The sequence below is a fragment of the Phalacrocorax aristotelis genome, chromosome 1, assembly GCF_949628215.1.
Source record: "Phalacrocorax aristotelis chromosome 1, bGulAri2.1, whole genome shotgun sequence".
NCBI lineage: Eukaryota > Metazoa > Chordata > Aves > Suliformes > Phalacrocoracidae > Phalacrocorax > Phalacrocorax aristotelis.
The window spans coordinates 138,209,731-138,225,126 of record NC_134276.1 but is presented as its reverse complement, the minus strand read 5'-3'; the positions used below and the strand labels follow the sequence as shown (position 1 = coordinate 138,225,126).

At 39.1% G+C, this 15,396-nt stretch overlaps 1 long non-coding RNA gene across 1 annotated transcript; it reads left to right on the top strand.

Annotated features, from left to right (window-relative positions):
• The first annotated feature begins 1,078 nt into the window (after positions 1-1,078).
• Positions 1,079-14,676, top strand: LOC142052172 (uncharacterized). The gene is made up of 5 exons (XR_012658748.1): positions 1,079-2,654; positions 4,800-5,019; positions 5,189-5,276; positions 12,062-12,142; positions 14,092-14,676. It is a non-coding gene; the product is annotated as an uncharacterized LOC142052172 (long non-coding RNA).
• Positions 14,677-15,396: the final 720 nt, after the last annotated feature.

Here is a 15,396-nt window from a genome sequence, read left to right as displayed (position 1 = left end):
ATACGTTGCAGTGCCTGTATTTACTATGTACAGCCTACATACCGCCTTTGTGAGTAAGTATGGCAGCAATGTAGTAAGGGAAGGGGGGGAGTATCTGTGTGTCTGTATATAAGATCATATATTTGTACAAAGTGTGTCTGTGGGCTTCAGAGACTGAGGGGAGTCTGTGGTTCAGACAGTCTGCCTGTTTTTTTTCTTTTTTTTTTACTATGAAGGCAGCAAAATATGTTGATATGGATTTTTTTACAGGAGCTTTTTGTGTTTTGAATTAATACATTTCCTTCACATCAGATCTTGCCAAACATCGTTTACTTACTAGTACTGTGAAAGCAGGTTACCCAAAGGCAGCACCATTCCCCGTTGTTTTCTCTTCTTCCAAACTGCTCAGAGACATGCTGTAATAAGACTCCTATTTAAAAACAATAGAATATCAGCATGAGTAAAAAAGTTGAGCAAAAATGCCTGTGCATATGTTGTATGTGTGCTTAAGTGTTTAGCTGACCTATTGCCAATGTTGTGAGTTTATATAGCAGGAATACTGCCACTGATATGCTCTGTGTAACTGTGACCCAGTAACTTCATTTGTGAATTGTGTTCAGTGTGATATTTCTGTTCAATATTCCCGCTGCTAAAAGGAGGCTTTAATCATTGTGCATATCAGAGAAAGAGAGAAGCTTCATACAGACTAGTCTACAATGAATTACAGAATTTTCATTCATGAGAATAATGTTTGTGATTTTTTCTCCCAGAAATGAAACGCCTGCCTGCAGTAAGAAAGTACAATACAAAGGAAGTGAACTCTTCCTGACTGCTGGAGGTTGCAAATAATGACCTCTTCCCCGCCCCACCCACCACCCTTTTTTTCTTTTTTTTTTGTTGTTACCAACTAGCAAGATTTCTCAGTGGAAATAAACTATTTAGTCTATGTATAGATCGTTCATCAGAAGGATTGAAACACATTCTTCACAAGCATGCTGAACATACCCAGCCATTAATAACAACATTTTTAGTGGTGAATAAAACAAAGGATATTCTACGTTGCCAGTAGGGAAATTGATTTATCTTGCTTTGGTTGGTTGTCTGCATTAAGAAATATCACACATATTCAAAGTGTTTTGCATAGCTAGTGTCTTGTGTTTTGCCATACCAAAACCTCTGCTAGACTATATTTTGACATCCTTTTCTTGACCTCATGTCAGCAAGGAAACAACTACTTTCAGTGAAGTATGTTTAGCCAACTAACATATATACTTTGTATAGCTATATGTATATACACATGAATATACAGGTATAGTTATGCATGTGTTTAGATATTTTAATGAATTAGACCAAAAGACTTATTTGCTTCTCCAAAAAGGACCATATTGAAGTGTGCATACACTGACTTTGTAGATAATTTTCAAGGACAAATTATTGGCACATAGGAAGAGTTGCTGCTTCAGATAACTTGCCCTACTGGACCTTATCTTTTCCCACTGAAATCCGTGCCTTTAAGATAATTAAAACTAGATTTATGGACTTACAAGAGAACTTGAGACTGGTACAGCCGAAGCACAACCTCTACTAGTGGAATTCAGTTTGCCAACAAGGCTGGTTGGCACAATCTCAGGTAAGTTTAACTCAATTGATTAAAAAAAAAAAAAGAAAAGCAGTCCATGATACAGCCATAGAGGCAGGATATAATGCATGTTATGCTACTAGACACACTTAAAACTGCCTTTCAGAGCTGTGTGGACATATCCAATGTGCATTGTTAGGCTAATGGTGAAGATTCCACTCTAAGTATTTATAAATTTTCAGACTACATCTTGAAAGGCAGAAAGTACTTCAGTTACATCCTGAAAATGAAATTTAAAAGACTTATAACACTAAATTTGTCAATGTCCAGATTTGGCTTCCGGTTTTTGTATTTGTTTGTTGTTGTTGTTTTTCTTAAACTTATTGAGATCAATGATACATACAAGCAAAATTTAGAAATTCCTTACTGTGGCTGATTTTGAGTTCTTTGAGCAGAAAAAGTCTGATCAGAACATACATGGAAAAATTTTTTGTGTGGCTTTTTTTGTTTTCAGTGCTAACATAAATAAACTGTTTAACTGATTTTGTATAAACTTTCCAAAAAAAACTCAAGCATGGAAAATTTCAGCCCAAAATGGAGTTTATTTGAGAAAATTACAAGCAACAGAAAAAGAGGGTTAGAATGGAAATCTGAACTCCTCATTAACTAGACTTAAGCGCCAACTTAAATGCCAGGGTTTTTTTCTGTTAATATTTGGTTTAAAGTTACATACAGGTTTGGAAGAGCTTAGCTCTTTTTAACCCCTTTTTTATTGCTGTCACTGACTTAGTTTTGTTTCAAAGTGATGGCATGGGTTCAGGACTCAATAGCTATCTTCACCACAGCAGGAGGCATACTTTTTAACTTTTTCTTCCAGATCATCACTGGAGACTGTGTTCACGTATCCTTAAATTCCACCTAAATCCTTCTCCCTAGTATTTACTATTGGCTGGCTCTAAATATTTAGTGGCACAAACAACTAGGGATCCTTAGGCTAAGGTGGGTCTTCAGCTGTTGGATTATGGCTTCTGGTTTCCATTACAGATCTGTGGCAGCGTGAAGAGAAGGCAGGAGATCTACCTAATGCAGCAAAAAGGTATGCATAAAACTCAGTAAAATACAATGCAGTCGAAACAATGGCGTACCGTGTTTTTAATCCTTTGCTGGGGCAGAAACCTGCACAATCTCTGAAAATGTTGGCAAATAATTTTTTGAGCATGTCTTACTTTTTATCTGGCAATCTCAGTCCCTTTAGGAAAGTGAAGAGATGGATGTTATTTGACTGCTTTTACTCTTGATCTATCTAAAGATGGAGATTGCTGTGGTCTAATGGATAGGACCTGCATCTAACTCCTTAGCAAGCAGCTAACTTCGTTCCTGGCTCTGGTGCAAATTCCCTATGTAACCTCTGGCAAACTTTCTCTTCCTCTGCTCCTTCCTTTGGAAAATTCCTCTGAATTCAGGGGGGCATTTTGTTGGGGGAATGCAGGATGAGGAGTTGCTTTACCAGATTTGGAGTCTCTTTTGCTTCTTGAAGGTTAGCCAATTCAGTTCTGAGACCAACAATGAATGTCTCCATTGCAGTTCTTAAGAGAATTGTCTCTTTTTCCAATGATGTAAATTTTGTTTACATTTTATGCTTTCTACTTTTAAAAACCTCCCTGGTCTGTCTTTCTTCCCAATTTTTTAGTCCAAAAGATCTTTATTAGATATACAGAAGTAGGAATCCAAGTATGTATTAAAAGCAATTATAAGAACTCCTGATTTTAAAAGTGCCTATTGCAAATATTTAGAAAACATTCAAGTGGTCAGTGATATTACACTGAGTGTGGGAGTGTGCACTTCTCTTATTTTTAAGTTATGAAAATGATTAACTTTTCTATAACTGTGGGGAAGCAACTGACAACCCAGGCACCTGGAAGAGCAGGGCTGCAACTCTGGTACTGCAGCTCCAAAACAGAGATCCCTGTCACTCAAAAGAAGACAGTTAGAACACTTCTGTCAAGCACTGCCAGTCTTCAGAAACATGCACGCAAACTAAATGGCAAGGTGCCTACACACTAAGGCCATAATCAGGCAGCCTAAATCCCACGAGTGCCAGTGCATAGTTTTTCCTATCGGCTGTTTTTCAATGTCTCCACCCTTAGTTTATTTCAGTCCCCTGAACCACACTTCAGAGGCCTTCAGAGGTGCTTGGCTTTCTCCACTGTGTAAGCATAGGGACTTCAGTAGGTTATAGACTGGCTGATTGTGGTTTTCAGGGCCTAGTCATGTTCTCACTAAATGATATCAAAGCCTTTATTGTCATCACTGAAAGCTGAAGTGGACTCTGGTCTGTCCATAGCACAGTTATTTTTACTTAAAATTTACAGAACCATAAGCTATTGATCGACATTTCTTGTAAATTCAGATTCTTTAGACAGACAACTCCACCACTGGTTAAACATATTTCTAGACTTCTGACAATGATCTGAAAATTTCAGCCATTTCTTCACTAGCATACCTTTCTTCAAGGAGATTTGATTACGCAGAAAGCTTGAAAGCGTTGTAACAAGCTGCATTTTGTTGTTTCCATTTTTCAGTAACATGGACAAAAATACAATCTAATGAGCAAAACATTTATTTTGGTACAGGATTCTTCCTGCTGCTTAATGCTTTTTCCTTCTGCTTTTTTTCTAGAGTACACGGGTTTTCACATTGGCAGGATGTGTATAGACATGAGCTGAATATATATTTAATCTCAAATTCGGCAGCATGCACTAAATTATTGAACAACAATGCCTGCACAAAGGCAAAATTATGTCAGCCCAGCAGGGACTTATGATAAGGTAGTTACTGACTTTCTTGAGTGGACTTGGGTCTGCTTTCAAATGCTTTCAGCATTTTCTGAAGTAGCAATACTTCTGATATGAACACTTAGTTTGTACAGAATTGACAACTCACACTACAGCCTTTCTTGTGAAGAAGATGCAACCCCTCCATAATTAAAATACATTTTTGATGTATTTTTTTCCAAGTAATAATAACTGCTTGAACATGCTCAGAGCTGTCACAGCATGTCATGATAGTTAAGTAACCTGTATTAGGAAATGAAGCGGCAATTCAGTGCTGTGAGACTTATGCTGATTATGGTGGACCTGGAATAAAAGCAAAGATACAAGCTCAGTCTAACTATTCAATGCTTAGACACTTACATGGCTAAAAGCAGGTCCCTTCCTTATGTTCCTTTTTTTCCCTGCAGGAAGCCATCAGGCTAATGTTTGGTAGCAGGGCGCTGTTTGCAACCAGGAGAAAGGCTTTGTGTATGGCTACACTCAGAAATGCTCACAAATTCCAGCTAGCACAATATCGTCTGTGATTGGCACTGCGTAACATCTACGTTTGAGATATTTCTGTGCTCTGACCAGAAAAATCCCAGTTGAATCCAACTCTTGATCTTCATGGAGGGACCCCTCACAAAGGTACTCCATCCACTTCTAGGTCCACCTGGACACACACCTTCTTTGGTGCTGATTTATGCAACCAGATATATTCACTCCACTGCGGGTATTTCCTTCCGGTGACGAGATTAGCTCAGAGTGGCAGAGAGCTTCTTTTCTTTCTCACAGTTTCTTCCTCTTTGCTTTCCAGGAGATGCTGATGTTGTCTGTCAGCTTGGAGCTTCATCCTCCCATCAGTTAGTTACCAGTCCTGCTGCTACATCAGCCTCTTGCGGATGGTGAGCCCTTGCGTCATAGTGACTGAAAGGCAGAAAGGAAAGGGGTGACCTTGCAGAGGTGACCTTGCTCGAGAATGAGGTGGGATCTGGCAATAAAGCTCTATGGATGGTTTCAAATATTTAAGCTGGGGCTAGGGTCTGTGCTATAGGTCAAGGAGCAGGGAATGGCTCAATGTCCCTTCTTTTTCTCCCTCTAATTCCTAGCCCTCTGCTCCAAAGCTACGCTGCTCTGAGAGGCCAAGAAGTTGAGTCTACTGATTTTGCAAATAGTATTGTCCTCCCACACGAATACTCTCGAGTTTTGGCTTGGGAGGGTGGGAAGCTGTGGTGAAAGCGCTTTGACCTTCACAAGCTTTTAGCAGCACAGTTTTTGCTCATTCCTTCATTGCCCTCAATCTTTCCCAGATGAGTGGACATGCCCCAAGGCACAATTACAGATGGTCTGCAGAGAAGGAACGCAGTCAAACAGAAAGAATATTCACAAAAAGTAACCAAGCTTTTAGGCTTATTTAATTATATCTTCCACTTCTTAAAAGGGACTAGATTTTTAAAAGCTTTTGGCTTATTAAAAATCCAGTCATCTAAAAATCCTGGTAGGTGTCTGCCTGCTTATTCTGGTGCTTAATTACTTTTTAAAATCTGGTCATCAGCGCTTTCTTTCCATACAGATTTTTGGGCAATTTTTCCTGTGTTGGAACCATTACCAGCCATTGTTTTTCTGTCACCTGTAAGAGAAGGATATGTCCACTGTTAGTAACTCCCAGATAACCTCCCAGAAAGTAATAAGTAAAGATGTAACGATACATGGTTAAAACATGGCTACAATATTGCTGTTACCGTGGGTGATCAAATGCCTGAAACCAAAATGTAAGATGCCTGTTTTTCCTAGTGAGGCTCTGAAGCTGATACTCCATCAGTGTAGGAATGAAGCCAAGTAATATGACAAGTGAAATGTTGTGGTTCTGGGAATTTCTAGCAGGCTTATGGCTCACATGTGTATTTCATGTGAAAGCATGTTATGTGCCTGTCCTGGCTGATCTTGTATACAGCTGTTGAACAAAAGTATGTGAAAGAAAGCTTGCATGCAAATCTCTCTTCTATGTGTGCCAAATAGAGGTGTTTTATTTTCAGTCCAGGAGATGTTAATTATTGGGGCTGGGCAAGGAAGTACTTTCAGCAAAGGACTTTTGCTCTAAGGAATGGCAGGTTTTCCCACTTAGAAAAATTAAATTTTAATGTCTTTTGATTCTAGAGTTTATAGGGCAATTTGTAGCGTATATTACTGCTAAACAGTGATAGAACTGCTATCAGAAAGCTAGGTGCCAACAAAGAAAACAGCATTCTTTTCTAAAAGAAAGAGAGGCTAAAAGTTTTGTAAGGTGTATTAGAGTTTTGTTTGCATATATCATTTTATTAGGGTAGAAAGAGGTAATAATAGGGTCATCACCAGAAGAAAAACAATTCAGCCTTTAATTGGTGTACACTCTTTTTAGTTGTTGCAATGCGCTTTCATTACCTGAAATTTAGCATGCCAGTCATGATAATTGATATTCTACTCTCTGCCTGTAAACTTGTTCTTTCCTCTGTCATCAACATTTCTCAGAAGTGAGTCACTGAAAACTGCAAAGACACATTCAGACACTGCAATTTATTACTGACTTTGCTTATAAGGAATCTCTGATCCTTGATGTGATATAGATTATATATAGAATTGCAAATGTAATATTCAAGAGACTGCCAGAGTTTCTGTGTCTGTGCAGCTTCAGACCATCAAAGTGGCCTGAACCCTTGAACTCTTAATAGTGAAAGCATGAATCCTGTTAGATGGAAAGAAAGAGCTAGACTTGTAAGGAGGAAGTTTATAGTTCAAGCTTTTTTGCTGATCACGCAACAATGGTCAAAAAAAGATGGGAATAAGACACTGTCAAAATGGGGATCATGCTGCTTCTTTGAGCTTCTGCAAAAGTCAGAAAGTACTGACTTCGGAGATTGGAACTATTGCTGATCCATGACTGGTTGATTTAAGGGAGAGCAGGTGATGTTTTGAAACCCCTTGAAAAACATCTGTGCTTACACTGGCTTCAAATGCTGACAAAAGAGTTGCGAAGCTGTTTTTATAGTAAGTTTGAGGAAGGAAGTCAGAAATAATGGATAAGGAAGAACAAACCGGTGGATTTGATAGTTTGGTGACCTTCCTTAAAAAATAAATAATCCCTTATAATTATTTTGAGTTGTTATCAGCTCAAGGATTATTCCTTGATCACTTGAACATTGAGAAGCTGTAGTTTCTTATGTTTAATTCACCATGGCTTCCCACCTGCACGATTTTCCGATTTTTTGAAGTCAAGAGATAAACATAGTTCAAGAATGGCTCAGTTGTGCTGATCAGAGAGATGGGTTAAGATGATGTTTCTCACAGCCAACAAATGTGACAGTCTGTTTTTATATGGAGCCAATTTTAAGAAATCTTACTTGAGAAAACAGAAAGAACTGAAAAGAAGTTTCGTCCGTGACATTTCCTTCTTTCTCCCCCTAAATTTGTGCTATATAAATACTCACTGAAATAATTTCTTGGAGTGACCTTGAATGGATTCTCAACCTTTGATGAATTGCTTTCAGGTTTTATTTCTGAGGAGTTTGCACAATTGAAGAAAAAAACATATTCCTAGGGGATTCCCTAGGAAGATCTGTCTGTCTTGTTATGGGATACGTTTCTTGTACTGTCACAAGATGAAATGAGGGGCTCCCCTGACAAATATAAAAGTTATGTGACAACCCATCTATTTTTAGATGATTTAAATCAGTGAAGAGGGAAAAACATTTGTTTCCAAGACTGTAATTTTCCAGATGACACCATTTTATTGCACGGTGCCATACCATGAGAAAGAGAATTCTTGTGGCTTTTGAACTGGAAATCCTGTAGGAATGCTATTTCTGGCATTTATTTGCTGTGAAGCCAGGCACACATGGAGAGCAGACAGACTGACCAGATACAGTTTGTGGTATTAAGGCATTCAGAAAAGTCCCTGCCGCACAGCCCTTTTCCTGTATATGAAGTGTTGAGTGAAGTTGAAAAATTATCAATGAAGATCAAATCTGAAAGCCATGATCTGATCAGACAGCCAGACTTTCAAGTTATTAACGTATTCCTTCCTCTTGCAAAAACACTGTTTTGAAAATTCAGCTTTTCTGTCTTCGTACATTGATGCTTATAAAATAATTCATGATAGTGAACAAGATTCTGATACAAAGTGGGGGTGAAGTTTGAATGCACACTTTAATGAAAAACTAAATGCAGTCACTCCAGTTTAACTGGGAAGATATTTTTTTAATTTACCTGGCTACCATGTGTGAGCATACAGAAAAAAACACTGACTGAAAAATGGACACAAGAGTAGACAGCTTAGGCCCATCCTTTGGTAACCTTCTAAAGTGGGCAGTCATAGTGAATTCAGTATGGCTACTCATGCAAGAAGTTTTTGCATGGGTAAGTGTTTATGGGAAGTTGCTCTGTATAGCTTAAGAATATGTATCTTCAGATACTTCATGTATTCTGTTAAATAGAGCAGGCTGAATTTTTCCTTTAAAAAAAAAATGGATGTATGCTTTGAAATTTTTCTTGAATATAGTTGTGTCTCTCCACAGCTTCTCTCATAGGAACAGTTCTAAAATGATAGTCTTCCTGAACAGAGCAAAAACCCTAATAAATATGGTGCATTCCTCTTTAAAAAGTATATTTATTTAGTAAGTTTAGAAACCACTCTGAGGTTAGGTTACAGCTATTGGGATTAGAGGGCGTCTCGTGGGCAGTTCAGACATCAAGCTATAGGTCCGTGGAGCGAAGCTGAGCTGTTTCTAGCCTGATGTCTGAATTATGAATTAGGTTCATTCTAATTCCAATGGGGTAAACCTCAGAGCAGTTTATATACTTATGGCTAAGTGCTCCTAAAATACAGGCTATTTATTTAAAACATACATGTAAAATGTAATATCTAAAAAAGATGTCCGGCCTAGCAATGCTGGAGGACAGCAACCCAGCCAAATAAAATCTGAATTCCAGCTTTGGAACCCTACAGAAGGGGATGGCACAGCTGGCTTTATGCCACACACTGATACTCCCAGCTAGGCTAGATCCCCACTTGGCTTAGGGTGAATTGGAACAGCCACAAGACTAAATTAATTTGCCTCAGCCCAAGGCACTTGCCTCTTCCTCAGCCATGCCTGTCATGCAGAGGCTGGGAGAGCTTTGGGTCATGATGCCCTCCCTTGGCCATTCAGGAAAGTTCCTTAGGCCAAGAATGCTATGCAGGGCTGGCTCCTCTTGCTTTCTATCACTAGAGTTGTGCAAAGAAACCTGAATCTACTTTTTAGTCTAGCTGGATATTTGGGGAGTAGAATGGAGCTGGAGGGTTGGACAGAAAGCACAGGATTTATTAATAGCATCAGCAGCTACTTCCATCTGGAACCACCCTGATCTCTGAGCTCATTCTAGCAGCAGTGCCAGCTGGTGAACCTCTCACCTTAATCATATGTCTTTGACCCCTGCTGCTAGCAGTCAGGTAGCTGTGCCAAGCTGCAGTCTACAGCTGGCTTTTTCACAGGATGCTTCTGACTGGCTGCCTTGTGGGGAAGAGCGGTCAGTGAAGGTTTCTGCAGGAGGCTAAGCCATCCCTTCCTCTATTCATTTTGTTCAAGCTACTAGAAAATCTAAAGGAGACACAGCATCTGAGGTTATTTTCCTGGGATAGGAGTGGAACAGAAACTACCCGTTATTTTAGGAGAGCTGAGCTGGCTCCATCACTATACAAAAAAAATGAGTTGGTTTACACTCTAGTTCTCTCTTCCCTACTCGCCATCCTCCTTTAATTTCCATTCCAGGAAATAAATGGGACAAAATACCTCTCAAGTAATTACTTCTGCCTTGGCATTGAGTGAGGTGTAGAGAAATCTTCTGGAAAATACCATTCCCAGGTTTGGTCAGAAGGTGAAGATCTGTTGCAGATGCAGAAGCAGCAGATGTGTAGTGGACACAAAGGGCAGATTTCTTTGGGCATTGAGGAATTGTCATAGGGTTGAAGGAGTGTGTAACTAATTCATGTGGGGATCCTGAGGCCAAAGATCACTTTATACAAATTTGCAGGAGTTGACAAAACTAAATGTCACAAGCAAGTTAGTGGAAGTTAAAATCTGAACATGGACAAAACCCATTGCTGCTGTTTTGTGTTTTCAAAGAAACTAAATCTCACCATTTTCTGTGGCAGCAGAGTGCTTACTCATAGTTATTGGATGCTTGAGGCAGACCATGTAGCACTAAATATGTGTGATTGTAATGAGAATATTGGAATAATCCCTCTCCCTCGGCTGCCTAAATCAATTCAGAGATGCTTGGGAGACAATACTTCCTCTGGCATAACTGAAATTTGGGCTGGGCTTCACTTGGTACAGGAACAAGAAGTGGAGTGCTTTCAGTGGACTGTTGGGTTATCAGCAAATTTCCCATGTCATTGATAAGCATGAAGGTAACTGTAATGAAGGGTTTTCAAGAGTGAAATAAAAACAATGAAAGATCTGAATAGTGGATCTCCACCTAGCCCTGCTGCTGTCCTTTGGCCTGTGATTCTAATTATCATCCCCCTCTGGGCATTGTCACATGTTTATATTGTCAACAACCTTTCCCTGGGCAGTAGCATTCAACAGCAAGATCATACTAAAGCTTTTTATTCAGGTGCGCTCCAAGTACAGGAGAAAGATCACATCTAGAATTGCTTGACTTTTTGTGTGCTCTCTACCAAAAGTATTTAGGCAATAAGATTTGGTCAGATTAATGTGTCTTCTTGTTTCACTTTGTTTTGATAGGCTACTCATCTTTCCTCTGAGCTATCTAGATTAGCCTCTGGGTTACTTCAGAGGTGGTAGAGCAGTTCCTTGAGGTATGATGGCACTACAGAACAGACTTGATGGCTTGGCAAGGGGTCAGATGTCGTGCCTGCAATGTGTCAGAACCAGCTGCGTGCCTGGAATGTTATTTTCTTTGCTGATGACCAATACACATAGCCAGAGGAAAAATTATCCAGGAAAGCGTCATAGGAGAATATGCATCAGTCAGTAAAAGCAGAATTACAGAAAAAAAAAATATCCTGTTGTAACAGATTAAGTATCTATCAAGTGACAACAGCAGTTTATTTTCCTCAAGCAAAAGTAATGGATGTTGTTAGACATAATCCTACCCTCATGTGTTTTAATTCTGATGGCACTTTTATTAAGGACAGTCACCAAAATGAAAAAGTGCACACTCTAATGGAAACAATGTTATAAGGTTGACAGCGTTTCTACAAGGTAGGTTGACACGTAAATTAGCTAACAAGGCTTGAAAGAAGATGGAAAAAAAAAAAGAGAAGGAAAGAAAAAGATTTGCTATGAGTCAGTGTTTTTACTATTTGATGAGTGTTTTGCAGTCTCTGTTTTCACAGCCAATTAAGATACAAGGAGTAAGAGAATTAGGTCTTGTTTGTTTTATTCTACCTTCCCAGTCTGTTGACTGGCTAATCAAGAAAGCTCCATGCCCAGGTGGGAGTTCATACCCACTTGCAATTTCTCTTTTCCTCCACGTTTTACTTGAAAATGTACTTTGTTAAACTTGCAACTTACCCTACACCCTTGAAACAAAACAGGCAAGTGCAATGGTTTCAAGCTTCCATGTTTCTAGGCCCCTTGGTGTTGATATTGTATACGTTGCTTATCTCTACAGAAGAGAATATGACAACACACTTATTTATTCCATGCAGGTGACCAAAATCACATCTGTATGCTGCTACATGGATTGCCAGTATGACCAGACTTGCTTGTATACCTCCTTAATTTCATTGGTAAGGAGAAAACCTTTAACTAATGAAATATTTGCAGGTTATTAAAATCACCCAGCAGGCTAATGAGGCTTACAGAGTGCTTCTATGTGATTCCTAGTATATTTTCTCAACCCAAGCAAAACCAAAGTTGTGTAACTCCAGGAACACTTGAGGGAAAAGACCCTCATGCTTTAAAGAAGCACATTTCTTTTCTGCTGTCTTCTTGCTCCTGCTGGAGAAAGTATTACTTTTGTACTAGCCCACACTATCAGCAGATTAATTTGCAAGCCCCTTGCAAAAAATGGCATGCTGTAAATAAAGCTGCTTATTTGCAAACTGAATTTTTGGTTCATCATAAGTCATTTAGGCTATGTTATATTTCAAGTCTGTGGATTTAAAAAACCAAGAGACTTCAAGGTTAGAGATCATTCTGGAGAGCTCAGCTGAAGTGACTGAAATGTAATTTTCTGACTCTGCTTATGAGAATTTCTTTGCCTGTATTATATGGTGCAAGGAGTAGGATTTCATTCTCTGTCTTCAAGGAAGGGGGAGGAAGTCATATGGAAGAACTAGATAAGGGTATTCACACACACACCAAAAAAAAAAAAAAAAGCCAAAAAAAAAAGGGCATAACCATGAGCATGTTTGTTGGAATGAAGTTCTTTCAGGTTCTCTCATGACAGACTTTCAGTCTCCTCCATGCAAAAACTTAATATGACAGGTAGACCAAGATGATATAGTTTTGGGGTGATGAATCTAAAATGGAAACCACCTCTATAAGAAATAACAGAAAAAACCTCTGATACCTCTGTCAGCATGTCTAATGTTTTGAGACAGTCCGGAAGACATTTCATAAAACAAGCTTCCATGGCTCATTGCTTTATGTTGGTTACTCATATTTTCCCTTTGTAGTAATGTTTTTCTAAATGCATTTCATTCAACACAGTGTTTCTCTGGCAACAAATGGCAGCTCATTGTTGAATAGCTAGCATTGCTTTGATGATTTTATTACTTCAGTGCCCATTTGCACAGCAAAAACCTCTACAGAACTAACACAGCCAGTTCCTTGTGTCAAAATTTTAAGCAGGTTGAGCTTTAAAAGTGCACAGCTTTCAACAGTAGAAAGATGAGCGCTTCATCCCATTAAAGTGTTTGATGTTCAAGAATGGTTCTTTACTTGTATAGTGGCGAGGCCAAGGAAAACTAAAAGACCTTGTAAAATATTTTCACACACACGTACAAAGACACCTTGGGACAGCTAAGAGCTGTCTACTTAGGGCACTAGTGTGGGTTGGCGGAGGATGACTTAGCAGAGGTTTAAATTCAATTTTTTATGTCCCAGCTGACAGCCCCAATCAGTAGGCTATCATCTACACTGAAATTATTTGGTCAGCCTCTTGTGTGTCTCATATCATTTTCCTCCTTCCCAGGCAGTCTAATCTCTGACACACGGTAAGAGGATTTCAATGTTAATTTTTTTGCACAAAGAAAAAAGAAGTTCTACTAAGCTTTAAAATGTAGTAATTTGAATCTGTTTCAGCCTCCCCCCAGGTCCTGACTATATATATACATATCTGTATATATGTATGTTAGGCTGGCTAGGCCTAACACTCCACTGGAGTTCTCTTCTCTGCATTACTGAGACTTAGATACAGTTTATTTTGGATGATTGCTGGCAGTGCGTCTATTGGAAGATCTGTAGCTTAGCCTTTCTGTCATCTCAGAGCAGTCCCACTTACTTAAATAAATATTTTTTCAGTGAAACAAGGTTTTGACCTATATTCCAGATGAGTGTTAAATTACTGAAACTAAACTTTACAGAAAATTCCATTCAAAATTTAGAAGTGATTTCATGATACAAGGTTATTCTAAATTAACCATTAAGAGTTCTGGTTTAATGGAACTGGTAGTTTTGACATTAAAATGCATGGTAAAAAACAATACTAATGGATGTTTGTGTTTTTCTGCAGAGTCACACGACGTGAATATCCTGACCTGAGCAAAGAAGGAGCAGGAGTTGTGCTGAAGAACTTGACATACTTAGCATCACTAAGTTTTTAAACCACTATTGCAATGCTCTTTCTTAGCCAAATAGGTCCAGCTGTATTAATTATGGAGGGAGCTAATTCGTCTCTAAAAGAAAAATACATTTATGACAATATCCTAACTTGTTTTTGAGAGAGGGAATAAACTTCTGGATTTCATTAAAGTGAGGTTTCTTCCAATATATCACTGTGCTCCCACCAAACCAAGTTATAAAATTGCTCTGGGAACAAGGGTAGGCCACTTAAGAAAACCTGGCCTCACATTCCTTGTCATTTCTCACATCCATCCAAGATGGTTGGAACATCAACTCTTACTTCCATAGTTTAAGAATATCCTTGCCATTTGGAGCTTTTGGTTACGTGGCCAGCTATCATTCTACTAGGATGAGAGCTGACTGGGTTGTAATTAACTGGACACTTCCATTTATCTCTTCATGCTGGATCAACATGGTAAAATGAAGACTACATGTTTAAAGCACTTGAAAGGCAGTAAACTTTAAAGTGGCATCTAATCAACCTGTGGAATTTGTTGCTGTGGGACATGGAGGCAAACAGTTTGAGAGTCAGGGTAGGATTAAACATTTGAATAGGAATAATACCTGCAGTTAACTTGCGAGGTTAAAGTATTATGAGGTTTATCAGTTCTTTTGCTTCTGGGCATAAACTGCCATCTCAGTTTGTGAAAGAACTTGTTTCTGCTCTTGCTTATTGCTCCGAGCCGTTCACTGGATGCTTTCACAGGGTGTGGGGCACCGGAGTAAGTTGGTGCTGGAGGGGAGGACAGCAAACTGGAACAGTCAATAGCCTTTCTGTGGAGCAGGGGCTGCTGCACTAGTTTTGATCCCCCTGCTTCTGAGGGATTCCACAGCCCATGTGGGAGGCAAGCAGCACAGCCAGTGGGCTGCCTTATATTAAATCTTGTTCACAGAAAATTGTCAAGGCTGGGAAGTGATTTATCTTCCAGTCACTGCATGGCCACTTTTCCATACAAAATAGAAGCCCTCCATTATGTATGTGTGTCTTCTGACACATGAGTATACTGAAAGGAATTAAACTGTCTCACCATTTGGTCTGAGATGACACTTACCTGCACATTCTCTTTCTGTCTTTTTGGTAAAGAAAAGGTAGAAGAAGGTGGCTTGAACATTCCTGCCTTTTTAAAACTTTTTTCCGTAATGTCTCTTCACAGACAGAGATTATACATATGCATGTTATGGCTAGAAGTAAATT